The sequence below is a fragment of the Pseudopipra pipra genome, chromosome 3, assembly GCF_036250125.1.
Source record: "Pseudopipra pipra isolate bDixPip1 chromosome 3, bDixPip1.hap1, whole genome shotgun sequence".
In the NCBI taxonomy this organism is placed as follows: Eukaryota; Metazoa; Chordata; class Aves; order Passeriformes; family Pipridae; genus Pseudopipra; species Pseudopipra pipra.
Window position 1 is genome coordinate 70658740 of NC_087551.1, and position 14809 is coordinate 70673548.

Here is a 14809-nt window from a genome sequence, read left to right on the forward strand (position 1 = left end):
TATTTATGCTCCTGTTGTTTCTAGAAACCTCCAATTGGGTTCCTCCTGGCGTAGTTTAGCACGCCTACTGCCTGCCAAATATTTTTTTATAATCCTAAAAGCCTTTCTGTTGCTAGGTGGAAATTTTTTCTGCCTTTCAGATATAAAGTGACTAATGGGATACATTTCATAATACATCAGTAAGCATACTTGTTATTATCATATTTTAGTGCCCTTTAAAAATTACCAACCCATACTGGAAGGATGGGATAGTATGTAAATTGTACATCATAAAGACAATAGGGCAAATTCTTTGTTCTTAGATAATCACATTTAATAATGTTAAGAAGGTTTATTGCATTCGGGAGATGACGTTAAAAAGTATTGGGGGGGGGTTAACCAATGTTTTTCAGGAGATGAACAAATGTCCAACAGCAAAGATTAGGTGTTAGGACTGATGTGGAATTTAGAAGCTGTAAACCTCATCTTGCTCTGACACAGATCTCTCTCACGTTTCCATGTTCACAGGCTGGGAACACAATTTCTTCTATCCCAGCTGGATAGCTGCTGGTTTTTTTCCTCCTGCTGCTGCCTCCTCCAGTTCTGTATTAATAGACAAGACAGAACATCAACCCATAGGAAAGCAAATGAATAGAGAAGTCATGTGGACAAAAAGGAGTAGTGGACACTGACATTGGACAGCATCTTGGGATAGCATTGAGTGTACATCCAAAAAAAAAGTGAGGAAGCCATTGAATCAATAAATGTAATTACAATTTTTGTCCTTTAGGCTTCTGATAAAAACTTTCTGTGCCTGTGACACAAAAAAAGTCATTCTAGGTCACTCTCAGTTACAGGTGAGAGAGTTGTAGCTTCTGAAAACCCACAGGAGCCGTGCTAAAAGAAACAAACTTGGAAGATTCATCTATGGCTTAACAACACAAAGTATTTTCACTTATGCAGGTTCATGGATTCTAGAATAAATAAGACTTACATTCTTCTTGACTACTCTGGGGACTATATGTATGGTATGGCATGTTCCCTGAGTTACTGCAAAAGAAAGAGTCCAGCTCTATACTGGAGAGCCCATCTCAACCTGTACTGCCATACTTCTACTTTTGTATTCTTAAATGATCCATCAATTGATAATTTCAAGTGAGAATTTTGCATTACAGAGATTTCTTTGTAAAAGTACATTTAAAACACCAGCTGATTTATGTTAGCTACAGTGTGATGGGTTTGGGTAATAAAGACATAAGGTTTTTGTAAGTATATTGAAGCTGTTACAGAATAAAGCTTGGTTATAATATGATCCAGTCGGTTCTGTTATGCCTTCTTACACAATATTTGTAAGTGAATTAGCAAAATGGTTTGTGAAGATTCCTCTTGAGCATTTGTTCACTCTTGTTAAAGTCATACCAAGAGGTCTCCTTGTAATTTTTAATAATTCCCTAGCCCTCCAGTTGAAGATATCAGATTTATTTATTGTAACCGATAATAATGACAAGATAAATGAACTCTGAGTCAGGGTTTGATTAAAAAAAACAAAAAGTGTTCAAATCTGGAAGAACTCTAGATTCCAATAAGTCTAGAAAGACTGTACTAAAAATTGTGAAGAAAATTTAATTTTAGTAACACAGAATAACTTGGGTTGGAAGGGACCTCTGGAGCTCATATGGTACAACCCCCTGCTCAGAGCTGGACCAGGTTTTATGCCGGGTTTTACATTCAGACTCCACAGTACCTTGTTCAACTGAGTTTGAATATCTAAAAAAAATGAGGTTTTTTTTATGTATTCACTTGTGCAAATAATTTGCAAAGAAACAATTTACTCCTGGTGTTTCAAATAAGGGTTGTCTGACAGTGTAGGAATTTTGTTTTCAATTGCAAAATTTTGTTTACCTTTAAAATTCCTTGACACAGCTGAAGAGCAAAGAGAAATAAAAAAAAATCATTTATAATCCTGAAGAAATAAAAGCATAGAAAAAGTCAAATCTCATCATTATTTGTAAGACAAAATTGAGGTTATGATGACACTCTTAGCTGTGAAAAATGGATTTCTAAGTATGAATTTAGATACATGAAAAAACTTCTATGCCAGTCATTGGAAAAAACCTCAAATAAAAGTCCTTCAAATGTATTAAATGTGCTGAGTACTTTCACAGGTTTTTAATTTTTAACCTTACATGTCCTTGGCAGAACTCATTGCCTATCATGGACTCATTATAATGACTCAAACCTGCATTAGGAAGAGGACTACACAGAGGAAAGGTTTCTTTTCTCTATGTTTTGAAAATGTTTGCCAAATCTATATAAAAAAATACTGAAAGTTATTGCTGAAATTTTGAGAGTTTTTATAAGACATCAACTATCTCAGACCAATCTTAAAAGATATTTCAAATGAAAGTATCTGAATTAGATTTTACCAGCCCCTTTGTTTGTTTTTATTCAAGTTCTGCAAATGTTAATATCAACTTTTTTCTCTTTTAACTAAAATATTTTCATTTTAGCTGAATGTCCAACTTCATCTCCAACACCCCAACACCATAAGGATGAAGGGATATTTATCAGCCAGCCTGCACATTGTGGTCCACAATACAGTGTTCTGCAGACATGGAAGTCTTAAAACTATCCCTCTCGTTCTTCCTTACACTTCCTTACACTTACTCTCGTCCATTATAACTCCCATCTTTCACGCCACAGAAAATGTTAATAATGCAAGGGAGATTCTGCATTTTTGCCTGTATCAGGTTGTGTTACCCCCACACATTTGGAAGGATGAATAAGCAGAAAATGTTTCAATTGTCCAGGCTTCCCATCACATTTACATTTATAGTAATGCCAAAGAAACATGTAACTTGTGTAACAAAATGTTGCAGCTTGAACCACCTTTCTCAATATTTCTATACATTTCATCTCTTATAAACCCATCCTACCAGAAAACCTCAGAGGAATAAGTAGGTTTTGAACTAAAGACCAGTCCAAAACATTTTGAAGGCTAGAAAGAGAGAAACAAGGCATGGGATCAGGGCCATCTCACATGAGAGCTGAAGCTCGGCACTGGACCAAATCCATGACTGCTACAAGTTGTCTCGGCTCCACTGGCTGTCTAAGCATGGCAGTTTCCACAGATTGAGAATGCCAGTGATCAGCACTCTAGTTTGGGGACTGCTAACAAAAATGCAGGCGCTGGACCAGATCTTTCCAACAAATTCAGATGCACAGCTCACTGTACAGTCAGAAAGATCTACATGCCCACCTCCTGTTGTTTCTGCCACCTGTTTTAGCCGAAACAATAAAATAGGGTTTGTGTGTGTGCCTGTGTGTATTGCATAATTCACGATCCAAACTGAATTCAAAATATTTGGATGGCGGCCCACCCCACACTTGCTTGGTGGAGCTGGAAAGGCATGCCAAGAGCAGCACCAACGGCTGGCAGCCCAGGATGCTCTGACCCCCAGGCTGGAGACACAGTCCAGAGACTGTGCAAGTAAAAAGGGTCCTTTTTTTTTTTTTTAAATCAGCTCTGTAGGCAGCTGAGGTTTGTGTTAGTGAAAGCAAAGCAGGGCATAGCTTTCAGCCCAGACACAGACCACCTCTCCTACTAGTGCTCTGCAGGTCATTCATTTTTTCCAGCATTTTATTTTGGTGGAGACCAGGAAGCATTTGACAAGTCACTGCTGTTTTACAGGTGGGAGCTCAGCTCAACCACACCTGAGAGCAGTGAGGTAAGGACTTGTAGTGTTTTATGTACTACTGTAAATATTCCTTTGCCTTTCAGTGTGCTGCTTGCAACCCAATTATTTCATCTAAGCTAGTATAATACACTTGCATCATTAGCAACAGTTACCAGTCATTGTTCCATTTGGATTTCTCTTGCTAATTAGATTCACTCTGACAATCTGTATGGCCCACAAACATAACCCCAAAATCTTCCCACAGTGAACAGAGTGGAATATGAATAATCAGTTTAATACTTTGACTTAGCTTCTCAACACCAACAGGTTAATCAACAGCCTGCCAGGGCTCCCTTGTGGGAGAGTCCCACTCTGCTCCTGACTGCTCTCGCAAGAGGAGCCAGAGCTTGCCTGACTGCTTTGCCAGGCCTGGAAATGCTGTGTGGGTCTTACACAAGCTTTAAGAGCCACCACTTTTAATTCTTGCAATTTTGCATGGGCATCCAGCTCTTCTCTTTCTCATTTACCCTTCTCTCACAATCTGCCTTTCCCTCTCACCCCTCACTTTAGAAAGACAGCAGTGATGGAGACAATATGAACTCCTAGAGAAGCTGAAGAAATTCTGGAATGTAACCTTGCAGTCCCTCTGTAAAAGGCACAGCCCTGCAGCCCTTTGCTGCAGGCACTTCTGCTCCACTTGATGACCAGAGTATTTGGGCAAGAAACCTGGGCTGGAAGCCATTTCTTAGCTGCTTGCTGGGCCTTATCTGACAGTCCACAGCAACAACCCTTCTCCCAGTGCATCTCCAACAAAGGCAGCAATGCATCTTTCAGACCCATGTTGCTCCATGTCTGACTGGCCTGAAGAATGGCTAGAAGGTCTGACTCTGCTCATTCCTGTTTGGTTAAACTCCACCTGGAGCACTCCTGCAAATTCCCTTCTCTTCAACATATGCATAAAAACTCCTGGTAATTGCCAGACAGAGTAAGATGTAGTTGGTTGCTCTGGCTGTGAAATCACACAGACAGACATTGTTTTTATTCACTCTTTTCAGTTACTTTTCCAAGCTTTGAGGAAAAATATTAAACTCAGTGGAATTGGATGCAACTGCGACTGCTCCTCAGAGAATACCACTGCTGGAGTTGGACCCACAAGGCTACGGCTCCACTACCAGGCACTGGTGGTAGAAGGGACTTCTGGGACGGAGAGTGGAACATTGCATCCAGGTTCATTTGGCACCAAAGCACTGGCAGGCACCACTGAGCTGGTCCAGCCTGGCCTTTCCTCCCTCCTCTACCCTACCCCCACTTATGCTACCTTTTCCAGGGGCTGCTTTTGACCCTAATCCAAAGAAAATAGATGTGGATGTGCTAATGGCTGGCAACAATGAGGGCTGGCCTTAGGCTGGAACAGGCAGTGCTTGAATACTTGAGACTGCAGGAGGGTGCCTTTTCCATCGAACTCCATACCCATCACCCCATGCATGTGCTCCAGGAACTTCATTCGCCTCCCAGGAAAGAGGATTTCTGGTCTCCTGGTCTCCCTTGCAGCTCTTTGCTGCTCTGCTCTTAATGCATTATTCCCAAAAGGAGAGGTGGGAAGGGAGGAGAGTTCATCAGGGCGCTAATTCTTCCTAATCACGACTGGAAATAGGTGCAGCCTAGGAATCAAGCTGGCAGCACACAACGCTCCTATGACTATTTAATGCTGATTTTACTTTTTCCTTATTCTTTTGCGAACTGATTCACTCACTGTTAATAGCAAAAGCAGCCTCTGACATCAGTTTTCACCTGCATGACTCTTTGTCTTTTACTTGAATGTCATCCTCCTTTTATTACAGCCATTCTCAAGGTGCCCGGCTCATCCTGCCTGGCCTGCAAACCACCTCCATGCCAGCAATGCGTCACGGCTTTGTGCAGCACATTTCATCAACACAGTGCTCACATGGGCCAGGACCATGTCATTAATGCAAACATTGAAACAAAATTGGTCCCAAAACTCCCTTTTTGAAAAACTCTCCTAGATAACTCCTCCTGACCTGAGATCTCCAGCATCAGCACTCATTGTTTCCTCTTCTTACCAGCAACGCAATTCCTCTACTAATCTATTTTGTCTCCAGCAACATCAGTGGTTTCTCACTTGACATCATAGCAAATACATTAAAGTAGTCTAGATAAAGGAAATCTGGCAGATATCACCTGTCTGGAAAAATAATTGTTTTATCAAAGAGAACCATCGGGTTAGTCTGGCAGGATGTACCTTTCATTGCATTTCATCCCATTTTTGATGTACCTTTGCATTTTTAATTAGCCTTCAAGGCATGTTCCAAAGCCCTGCATACCAGTGAGTTCAGAGTTACAAGGACGATGATGGTTGACTGGATTACTTTTTAACTTGGCACAAGTGAACACATTGTAATGGATATCCCACAGTCATGGGGTCCTTCTCTGACTTGGCAGATGCATAAAAACAGTTGCTATTAGAGGTGCCACCTTACATGCTGGTCTTTCCAGAACTCCTGGACAGACTCCCAAGAGTAACACTGCCTGCTCTTTGAACACACTAACAGTTCTATTTCCATATCCCTGTTCCCATTAACCAGCCTGCTTTTGCCCCTAGGATTTATCTTCCTTAAACCAGAGCAGAGGTAAAATGCTCCTTTGATTGCAGGCCATGCCTAAATTATCTTTAATCTCATTTACTGCACTTTAGTCTGACTTCGCTTTTCTTCCTCTCTTACACCGAGATTTGAAGAAGTTTTTCCCATTTTTTTCAGGAATACTTTGCAAGTTTCAGTTCAGCTTTGCTTCTGACACTCACACTGGTATTTCTTGACCTCTAAATGATCGAGTCCTCTTTCTGCAAGACTCTCCAGGATCAACCAGAGAACTGAGCATCACAGGTACGTGGAGCAAGCAGGCAGGGTGCAGGATGCCTCACCTTCATGCCTGACTGTGCCTCTCCTGCACTCAAAGCTTCCACCTTCTCCACTAGAGCCAGCTTTGCTGTGAAACATCGCCCCACCTGTCAGTTTGCCTGTTGGCAAACTGAGTCTCAAACGCACAAGTATTTGTGTTTATTCCCCCATTTGCTTCAAACAGGGAGAGCTACTTAGTTCAAAGCTCTGCTCTGTGACTAGATCCCTGGTAACTTAATTGCACATCAAAACAACATTGCCTTGTATGACTTCACTGATGAAGATGTTTGTTGGTTGTCAAATCCAAGGATATCTGGGCCCTACCACTGCTAACTTGAAGCATCGAGTAATGCAGTCTCCTCAGATTGCCAAAGCACTGAATGAAGACATGAATAATTTCCAAAAGAGTTTTTATCTCAGCCAAAAGCATGAACAGCAGATAAAGGAACAAAGAGAAAGCGTATTTCTGACCCTGCAGCTTTTCTCCTGCTGGGTTTCAGAGGCTGTGGGACCATCAGAAGTGCAAAAGCTTTTCAGCAATACATAGCCAGAAACTTTTATGCTGGTAAGCATGTGGTTATCATCCTCAGGTGCTCTAAGATACATTGGAAAATGTTCCTCGCTACCTGAAGAACAGAAGCAGGCCAAGTCCAAATGGTATCGAAGAAGATTTACTTGACTGATCTCTCCAGTGCAGATGTGTGTGTGTTTGCACCCTCTGCACAAAGGACTATCTGGCCTTGCCTGCATGAGGTTGGGATAAGTGTCAGGAGTGATCCTCTCAAGATCTGCTCTACATTTCATCTACCCTCACCAAATACCACTGCCATCTAAGTCCTGCTGGATGTGTCAGTCTAGCAGTTAAAGAAAAAGAATTGCTCCTCCCAAGAGCAGACACACAACAAGTGCTGTCATGAAGGAGAATTTCATAGAGTCATAGACTAGTTTGGGCAGGAAGGGACTTTAAAGACCACCTGGTTCCAACCACCCCGCCATGGATAGGGACACTTTCCTGCCCATGGCAGGGGGGCTGGAACCAGGTGGTCTCTAAGCCCCATCCAGCCTGGTTTTGAACACTTCCAGGGATGAGGCATCCACAACTTCTCTGGGTAGCCTGTTCCAATGCCTCACCATGGTCACAGTAGTTAATTCCTCCGTTGTATCTAATCTAGATCTATTTCAGTTTAAAGCCTATCACTTCATGCCCTGGAAAAAGTCCCTCTCCAACTCTCTTCCAGCCCCCTTTAAGTACTGGAAGGTGCTGTAAGGTCTCCCCAGAGTAGTCTTCTCCAGACTGAACAATCCCAACTCTCTCAGCCTGTCTTCATTGGAGAGATGCTTCATCCCTCTGGTCATGAAAACGTACAAGGACCAAAGAAGCAGTGAAGTCAGTGCATGCACCACACAGCACACCCTATAGGATGCTATAGGACAGTGGTCACATGAAACATCTAAGAGGTCATCATTGTGCTGAATCCTGGCCTTAGCAGAGAAACCTTAGCATGCCCAGCTCCGCATCTTTCATTCTGCACTCAACAACTGGATGCGAAACAACAATTAAATTGTGAAATATCATGGGTCTACTGGGAAGCAAAAAGATGTCAATATTTTCTTCTAGTTGCATTGAGCCATGATGATTTTACTTGACTGCATGCCTGAATGAAACAACAGAGAACACAAACAGAGATGGGGCCAGAGCTTGCCTGTGCACTACTTTTGTCTTCCTGCCTTTCCAGTGCACCCATCACGGCAGCATCTAGGTGATAAGTCTGTCTCTTTACAAAACAGGAAGACCGTGGGCTGCTTGGCTTCTCTGATGAGCTATAAATTACAGGGATATTACCTGGCTGCCAGCCTGTGCTGTGCGCTGGGTAAGGCAGGCGCTAATGGAGGGTGCCGCAGTGGCCGGCGATAGGATAATTACTGTTATTGCATTAGGAGAGAATAGCTGGGACTTAAGAGCCGGAGGGAAAAAGAGTCCCAGAAATTGGAGCACCGAAGGCATTGCTAGCCTCGTGCACACAAAGGCGACCGACCTATAAATAATCTGACCTCTTTGTTCCGGTAAAATCGCACAAGAATTAAGACCCCGGTTCAGGAAGAAACTTAAAATGCATGACTAAACTCAGCATAGCTGAGCAGACCTATTCACATGCCGGGGGCCCAAAGGCATTTCTACTCTGTGAGCCTTTGTGCTCACCTTCGAGAGCGGCTGCTGGAGGTATCCCGCTGGCAGAGCTGCTGACCAGGGGCTGCAGGGGGCAAGGTTAATTACTGCAGGTAAAGGAGCCAAAGTGCCCTGCGAAATTTTGGGTGGGACTTCTCAATAGTATCTACTCTTTCTCTGCTATCTAAGTTACAGCTAGAGAAAGAAACCTCTGTTAAGCTTAGTTACCTGATAGTAGTTAGCAATTTCAAAATGAAAAGCTGATATATAAAGTGGAAACATTAAGTGTTAGAATATAAACCTAACAAATACAAACCAGAAATTTTCCAGTAAAACAAATCAGAGGCCAAAAAATGAGATGAGCCAGCAGCAGGGCAGGCCATCTCTAGGTTAGCTTCACCTTGCTTGTTTATCATCTCTCGTCTTTTGTGAGAAAACCCACACAAACATGTGCTTGTTCAAATTAAAAGGCTTGTCATCAGGCTCAGAAAGTCCTTGGTAGCCTTGATAAAGTAAAACTGGAACTACTTGTGACAAAAAGTCTTTGATGGTTGCCTGAGGTGGGGAGTAGCACCATTTACAAATATTTTTCTCCTAGCTCTTCATCACAAAGACTTAGAAAAAATATATCTGAAAATTATTAGTAAATATAAATAGATTTATAAATCCTTCATAGCTTTTACTTTTTATCTTTGCATTAGAGAGTATATAACTATTTTCCTTGTGCTGGTGGTGGGGAGTAAACATGGAGAAAGTATGTGACTGACCCAGCATCACCCATCACCAGCCCCTGGCTTAGTCCCCTGTGTCTGGGATCCCCAAGAGATACATGTGTCCAGGGAAGACATATACAGGGTGGGCACAAGAGCCATTTTGTTGCTTGGAAGGTGAGTAATGGGGTTTGGTGAACATCTTTAAGCCCAGTGGGGTCTCAGACTTGATTGTGTGCCGGCTTAGCAGTTTAGCATCTGGCTGGCAAAGCAATAATCCAACAGCCTTTTTCCCAGGTGAGGGGGAAAAAATGGGAAATGCAAAGTGATCTGCCAGAAAGTTTGCAGTGGTCATTTGGGCAACTAAAGGAGGTCCATTCACTCTCATTTGTGCTGTGAACACCTGGAGAGTGAGGAAGTCTCAGGTGCACACCTGTTCCTTTTGCCTGCCCTGTTTTTCGTTGTATCCAGGGACAGTAAGGGTGAGGAAAGAGCCACATTCTTCTCTTATGACTACTTATCCTGACCTACAGCACCTTTCCACTTCACCAGCCTTCGCCATGCCTCACACGTATACATAGCCCCTAAAGCAAGCACTTTAAGACTGGAAGCATAATCCAAGTTTGCATTATAGTTCCTCCTATGCGGCTTAGTCATTAGTTACCATGGAGCAATTAAGAACTAACAGGTCTAACAGAGAGAGATGGTGTTTTCAAGTTGCTTTTTCTAAGCTCCCAGGACCATCCTGACTGCCGTCCTGGGTGGTTCACAGCCCCATCACAGAGTCATGTCAGAAACTCTGTGGCCCAATGCTCTGCAGCTACATGTTGTGTGCACCTTGTGTTTATAGCATTTCATGCTTGGAGCCATGATGTTAAAAGCTGTATTGTCTGCCTGTTTCTCACCCTCCTCCCAACACCTGCACAGCCCTGGTGTCCCAAAGAGCTGCCAGGCTGCAGAAGAAGCCAAGAGGCAAAGTTCATCTTTTTGTTCTGAGGTAGCGCAGCGCCTGGCACAGCTATTCCTGGTCCCTGACTCAGAGCACAACCATCTTCGAAATAAATAAAATGAAGAAGGGGAACATCTCTGGGCCTATATTTGACACTTGTATTCCCACACCACTTGACATTGTATAAATGTACAGATTGGTATGGGAGTTATTTTGACTCATCTGTTTAACAATCATTTTATTTTAGTCATTATTTATTTAACTTACCAGCTAGACAAAAGCTCCTTAATTTCTTCATCCGATTTAATTGATGTTCTCTAATAGAATGAAGCTAGACTGGATAAGACAGTACAAACTGTGCCAGTCTTCTTCAGTTTGCATCTCTTTTAACAAGTCTTGTGACTGTTGCAGAGCCAAGGCACATCTTACATCTCACAAAGGAATTGGGACCATACGTGGCTGTATACTCCGGGACAAGAAGCCAAGAAACATGCCAAAACAGTAAGTGCTGACACGATAATTAGCATATTGATTCTCAATGCAAATTACCACTTCATACATTGTGAAACACTTTGCACTTTCAGAGGACTTCAGAAGAGCCTAGAGTTTCTTATAGGGACCACAATAATGAAATACATTTCTTCAGTTGTAATATTAAAATACAATTCTGGGTGAAGGAGCTTAGAAAGAAACATGCATGACGTGCAGATAAAAATGTATGGGATATGTCTACCTGACACCACCCCCCAGTCCCCAAACATGCACCATAAATTACATTCCTGAAGGAGTTTTCAGGCCATTGGTATTTCAGGCCTTCTCAGAAGAACATTTTGCTTTTTCTTAGAGAGAAAATGATCTATACCTTGTGTCACCTCAATGTTGTGCCAAGGAGAATAGTGGCTGCAAACTGAAGGATTGAATCATAAAGCTTAGTCTTAGCCCAGTACTCCACTTTCCTGGAAAGAGAGGTTCACTTTAGCAAACCCTAAAACAGACTGGCTTTCAGTGGAACTAATTTTTCAAGCTAAGTCGCAAGTGCAGGGGGAAAAATGAACTCTCACATTTACATACTTTGGAGTCCCATAGAAACTAGGATTCCGAAGTCAACACATGGAAAAGCTTAAGTGAAGCAACCTGTAACTTGCTGCCCAGATTAGTTCATACCCAGCTCTCATTGCCAACATTTAAAGTCTTTGTGAAATGCCAAAGTGTAAAGGGTAGCAAGGCCAAAGTCAACTGATATTAGGAAAGGGTGCAATAATTTTACAACCATTAACAACATTAACAACCCTGTGAGCCAACACGGAAAGCTGCCAGAAAGATCCAGAATTGCCTCTGCAAGGAATAAAAATCCCCCTTCCTCCACAAGCATACTGCACTGTTGTAAAAATCAGCTAACTATCTAGACTGGAGGCTGAGAGGGCAGAGCTGACTGCAGTGCCAGAGGCAGATCCCATCCAGAGACAAGTGTGACACCATAAAGCACTCACCAGGACACCTAGGTTTGAATGTAGAATGAGATACATCAGAGCAGATTGGTGAGTCCTACAAAAGGAAGCTGCTTCATCACAGTAAAATTTTAGAAACAGGTCACCATCTTCTAATGGAAGGTCCTGAGGTTCACCGAGAAGACCAGAGCTCATACAAGATGCCTTTCCCTTTTTCTCCAGCAACGCCCTTTTTATTCTCCTCACCTAGTGTTACCACATGCTAATGCTGCCATAACCTCTTGATGAAAATACACCTTACATTAAAGTGCTTCAGGTAAGGCTTTGAGTGGGCACTTGAAAAAATTAATGAAAAGACCTAGACCCCACTCTGAAGGGCTCCAGGGAACAGGAGACAAGTCAAGAAATTTCATCTTCTGCAAAGGCACTCAGGTCTGCTCAAGATTTGTTCAAGCTTGGTTTTCTACACAAGCAAGTCATACAAGGTCAGACGCTCCCTGTACAGAAGCTCTTGAAACCGTTACCTGGTTTTGGTCAAGCATGGCAGGATGTGAGGATCTCTGTGATCACTCAGTTCCTGCGAGTTTTCATGCAAATGTTACCCTTTCATGGTTTGCACTTGTAGGCACGGCCAGAGAAGTTAGAAGTGCCAGCAGAGTATGTGGAATTGCATATAGGTTCACTGGGTGTCTGTTCCTCATGGCAGAGGAGAAACTGATCACAGCTGGAATGATGGGCTATGCCTGCTCCAAGGCCAAATCCTGGCCTCCCAGCATACACATCCAGAAGTGAGGGGAGGTCCCAGCCCTGGGGGGTTGAGTGGCACCATTTGAAATAACTTTCATTCTGGTCCAAGTGCAATTCAGCTCCTCCACTCTGTGCCCCAGCAAGTCCTGACTGTTAGCAAAAGCTGCCATCCTTGAAAACTGCCCATAATTGCAGGCTTTCTGCACTCAGAGGGAAAGGGGAGGAACTGGATGAAAAAACCACCTTGTGTCTTTGACAGACAGAAAAGGTGTCTGAGTCAGTTCAACAGCCTTTCACAGACTCAATAAAAGATTAATCAAATCATCCACAATGAAAGCAAGTTGGCATCCCTGTTCCTGGGTTAGTGGTAATGCAGAATCCTCACATGCAGTTTCTTACAATTGATTCTATTATTTGGGAAAGGCCTCGAGTACAGTCCTATGGGGGGTCATAAAAATCCCACCCCAAAACCAGAAGGATGCATGGGTGGAACTGTGATAGACATTTGCACTTTTTCTGCCTGAGAATAATAATTCATGCAGTTAGCGCTTTATCAGGACTAATTTAACAAAGTTTCTCATTTAAACTACAGAAAAGTGAGTTCAAGTAGATTTTTCTAACATAAAGGACATCTTTTAACCCAACTCTTGCTCCTGTTCACCCCACCCCCACCCAGTGCTATTATATGGCTTGCAACATGACACAAAAATACATTTCTTATCATATCAGTTGGCTTCTCTCACTATAGCAGCCCTCGTCAACATTCAGCAGCCCTAATAATGCAGTCCCCTGCAATCAGCACAAAAAAGTAGTGCTCCACAGATCTCTGATCCATCCCTTCGTAGCATCATAGGCCATTTCTGAATGCCAAATAAAGAGCAGGAACTCTTTTTATGCCAGCAGCTTGCTCCTTTACGTCTGGTCTGCATGCCCATGGTCCATAGCTCTCACGGCTTGTTCCGTGGCAGATTCCCAAGCTGCCAATCTCACATGAAGCTGCCCTTCCCTGGGATGCAGCTGCTGGCTGCCCTGTCACTGTCACACTGGGTACCTTCCTAAGACAAGGCTGGGAGAGCCCTGTGCTTATGCCCTATGTCTGGCACTTACTTTTAGGGAAAGGTTTACCGGTATAAGTATTGCAGGTATTGTGCTGCTAAATACAAACTGCACTGAAAAGATATCACAGATTTTTCTTAGTCCTACACTGCATTCCTGGGAGATGTAATAGAATAAAGTGCTAGAAAATCATTCCTCATGAACTGCCAGAATTTTTATAGAAAAGAACTGTGGAGACCCAAACCTACAGAGCCTCCTGCAAGGAGCAGAGCTTCAGGAGTAAAACTTCAGAAACTGGGAACTAGACATACTCAATGGGCACTAAAGTTGACTTACAAACCACAGAAATACAGACCTCAGCAGCTATATCTCTATTCTTTTTAGTAGAGTTATATTTACCATATTTCAATTCTCATTGCATATATTGACAATTCCTTTACTAACTGCTTTCCTAGGGTTATTTTCATTTCATGGGTGGCTGTACTTCATTTATGATTCCCAGGGAGTTACAAAATAATGTAAACAAGTGCTTTCAAAATTGTTTGCATCTCTCCTTTTCCCCTCTTGAGCTGGGGTGTCCTTGAGATACTGTACTTGATCTTAGCCAAGAGACTGAGAAATAGGGTTGGCAAAAACAGATAGAGGAAGGATATTGCAACACACCAGTTGAATCTTTTCCTTTGGGATTTTGAATTTGGTCTGGACGGTGAGGCTGGCAGGAGCTGAGAGGGACAATCCCTCCACTTTTGCTCCATGTGAAGGCAGGTTTGCTTGTGTTCTGCAATGGTTCTTGGGCAGAGAGTACACCAGGCACAAGAAGCAGTTTTTGGGGTCCACATGGCACCTCTGCAAAGCCTGGGCACCTTTGGCATCTCTGCAATGTCAGACTCCCCACTTCACCTCTGCAATACTGGGCTGTCCCTTCTGCAGACCCATCGGTCATGGCCTTTGGGGGACAAGAGGCAACCAAGGAGGTATCCTCAGGACTCCCCAGGGGCTGTATTTTTCCCTGAGGCTTCATGACCCTCTTTCAGGGCATGCAGGTCAGGTAGGGAGACACAAACTTGTGTTGCAAGACAGAAACTGCAAGGCATGGTTGCTAGCTATGAAAAATTATCCAGGAGAAGGTTTCTCTCTTACGAAATGCACCTCCTGATC

At 43.0% G+C, this 14809-nt stretch overlaps 1 long non-coding RNA gene across 4 annotated transcripts in view; it reads left to right on the forward strand.

Moving 5' to 3' along the window:
- LOC135411776 (uncharacterized) overlaps positions 1–14809 on the forward strand; it is a 50032-nt gene that overhangs the window by 23234 nt on the left and 11989 nt on the right. For 3 of the 4 annotated variants that reach the window (XR_010429308.1, XR_010429309.1, XR_010429306.1), the window contains exons 3-4: positions 6434–6559; positions 10812–10901. This is a non-coding gene — a long non-coding RNA (uncharacterized LOC135411776). Of the gene's footprint in view, positions 1–3670; positions 3708–6433; positions 6560–10811; positions 10902–14809 lie in introns of all 4 variants that reach the window. The other variant, XR_010429307.1, reaches the window with a different exon arrangement.